The following is a 2705-nucleotide window of genomic DNA, read 5'->3' as shown; positions in this document are numbered from 1 at the left end:
GGTGGTTTTGGGGTGTTTTGGGGGTGGTTTCGGGGCCGTTTTGGGGCTGTTTCAGGGCTGGGCCATTTGGGGGCCGTTTTGGGGTGGTTTGGGGGCAGTTTTTGGGGCCATTTTGGGGCCGTTTCAGGGCTGTTTCGGGGCTGGGCCATTTTGGGGCCGTTTGGGGCCATTTGGGGGCAGTTTCGGTGCATTTCGGGTCTGTTTTGGGGCTGGGCTGTTTGGGGCTGTTTTTGGGGTGTTTTGGGGGTGTTTTGGGGCCGTTTTGGGGTGGTTTTGGGGCCATTTGGGGGCAGTTTGGGGCCGTTTCGGGGCCGTTTCGGGACTGGGCCATTTGGGGGCCGTTTGGGGGTGTTTTGGGAGTGGTTTTGGGGTGGTTTTGGGCCGTTTTGGGGCTGTTTGGGGCAGTTTCGGGCTGTTTCGGGGCCGTTTTGGGGCTGGGCCGTTTGGGGCTGTTTTTAGGGTGTTTTGGGGGTGTTTTGGGGGTGTTTTGGGGCTGTTTGGGGCCGTTTGGGGCAGTTTGGGGGCCGTTTGGGGGCAGTTTGGGGCCATTTTGGGGCCGTTTCGGGGCTGTTTCGGGGCCGTTTTGGGGCTGAGCAGTTTGGGGCCATTTCGGGGTGTTTTGGGGCCGTTTGCCAGCAGCCCCCTGTCCCCCCCAGCTGCTGAAGAAGATGAGCTCCAGCGACACCCCCCTGGGCACCGTGGCCCTGCTGCAGGAGAAGCAGCGGGCACAGAAGACGCCGTACATCGTGCTGAGCGGCAGCGGCAAGAGCATGAACGCGTCAGTGGGGCACTGGGAGCACTGGGAGGCACTGGGAGGCGCTGGGAGGGGGCTGGGGGCACTGGGGGGGGGCCGTGGGGGCCCCGGGGCCCCCCGGGGGGCCCCTGGGGGGGCGCTAGAGCTCGGTGCGGCAGTGGAACGTCAACTGGGACAGCCAGCAGGTGGGCACTGGGAGCACTGGGAGGCACTGGGAGGGGACTGGGGGGGCACTGGGAGGGGGCTGGGGGCACTGGGAGGGGGCGGGGGGGGAATTGGGAGCACTGGGAGGGGCACTGGGAGCACTGGGAAGGGCACTGCGGGCACTGGGGGGGCACTGGGGGCACTGGGAGGGGCACTGGGAGCACTGGGAGGGGCACTGGGAGCCGTGTCCCCACTGACCCCCCCCCTCCCCCCCCAGGAACACCATCACCAAGTGACCCGGAGCCCCCCCACCCCCGGGACCCCCCGGACCCCGCGCGGCCCCCCCGCGGCCCCCCCCCCGCTGCGGCCCCACGGGGCCAATAAAGGGCTGGGGACGTCACCGCGTGTCACGACATGTCACGACGTCACCGCGTGTCACAAGATGTCATGACGTCATCGTGTGTCACGACATGTCACTGTGTGTCATGACATGTCATGACGTCATCACGTGTCATGACGTGTCACGACGTCATCGCATGTCACGATATGTCACTGCGTGTCACGACACGTCACGACGTCATCACGTGTCACATGTCACCACATGACGGCATGTCACATGTCATGACGTCATGGCATGTCACGATATGTCACCGCGTGTCACGACATGTCACGACGTCATCGTATGTCACATGTCACCACGTGTCAGGGCATGTCAGAACATGTCACTGCGTGTCACAACATGTCATGACGCCACGACATGTCACGATATGTCACCACGTGTCACGACACGTCGCGACGTCATCGTGTGTCACGACATGTCACGACGTCATCGCGTGTCACGACACGTCACCACGTGTCAGGGCATGTCACATGTCATGACGTCACGGCATGTCACGATATGTCACCGTGTGTCACGACACGTCATGACGTCATCGCGTGTCACATGTCACCACGTGTCAGGGCATGTCACGACACGTCACCGCGTGTCACAACATGCTGTGACATCGCCACGTGTCGCCGTGTGTCAGGGGTACCCCAAAAAGGGGGTCCCAAAATGGCGGCCGGGGGCACCCCAAGATGGTGGTAACAGGGGAGGGGACACAAAAGGGCGGCGGGGGGCCCCCAAAACCGGGGGGGGGGGGGGCAAAAAGGTGCCACCCCCCCCAAAAGGGGGTCCCAAAATGGCGGCCGGGGGAAACCCAAAACAGGGGGGACACGGGAGGGGGCACCCCAAAACCAGGGGGGCACAAAATGGCAGCTGGGGACACCCCAAAACAAGGGGGGACCCCAAAAAAGGGGGTCCCAAAATGGCGGCTGGGGGTACCCCAAGATGGTGGTGACAGGGGAGGGGACGCAAAATGGCGGCCGGGGGACTCCAAAACAAGGGGGACACCCCAAAAAGGGGGTCCCAAAATGGCGGCCGGGGGACCCCAAGATGGGGGACACAGGACACAAAATGGCAGCCAGGGACACCCCAAAAAAGGGGGTCCCAAAATGGCGGCTGGGGGACCCCAAAACAAGGGGGGCACCCCAAAAGGGGGTCCCAAAATGGCGGCCGGGGGCACCCCAAGATGGTGGTAACAGGGGAGGGGACACAAAAGGGCGGCGGGGGGCCCCCAAAACCGGGGGGGGGGGGGGCAAAAAGGTGCCACCCCCCCCAAAAGGGGGTCCCAAAATGGCGGCCAGGGGAAACCCAAAACAGGGGGGACACGGGAGGGGGCACCCCAAAACCAGGGGGGCACAAAATGGCAGCTGGGGACACCCCAAAACAAGGGGGGCACCCCAAAAGGGGGTCCCAAAATGGCGG

General features: G+C 64.0%; 1 long non-coding RNA gene across 1 annotated transcript; it reads left to right on the top strand.

The window, feature by feature from the left end:
* Positions 1-620: 620 nt before the first annotated feature.
* LOC118158898 lies at positions 621-1295 on the top strand. The gene is made up of 2 exons (XR_004746934.1): positions 621-778; positions 1176-1295. It is a non-coding gene; the product is annotated as an uncharacterized LOC118158898 (long non-coding RNA).
* Positions 1296-2705: the final 1410 nt, after the last annotated feature.

The sequence above is a fragment of the Oxyura jamaicensis genome, unplaced genomic scaffold (genome assembly GCF_011077185.1).
Source record: "Oxyura jamaicensis isolate SHBP4307 breed ruddy duck unplaced genomic scaffold, BPBGC_Ojam_1.0 oxyUn_random_OJ60864, whole genome shotgun sequence".
Lineage (NCBI taxonomy): Eukaryota > Metazoa > Chordata > Aves > Anseriformes > Anatidae > Oxyura > Oxyura jamaicensis.
The sequence above is the reverse complement of the archived record's forward strand: the minus strand, read 5'-3'. Positions and strand labels throughout refer to the sequence as shown.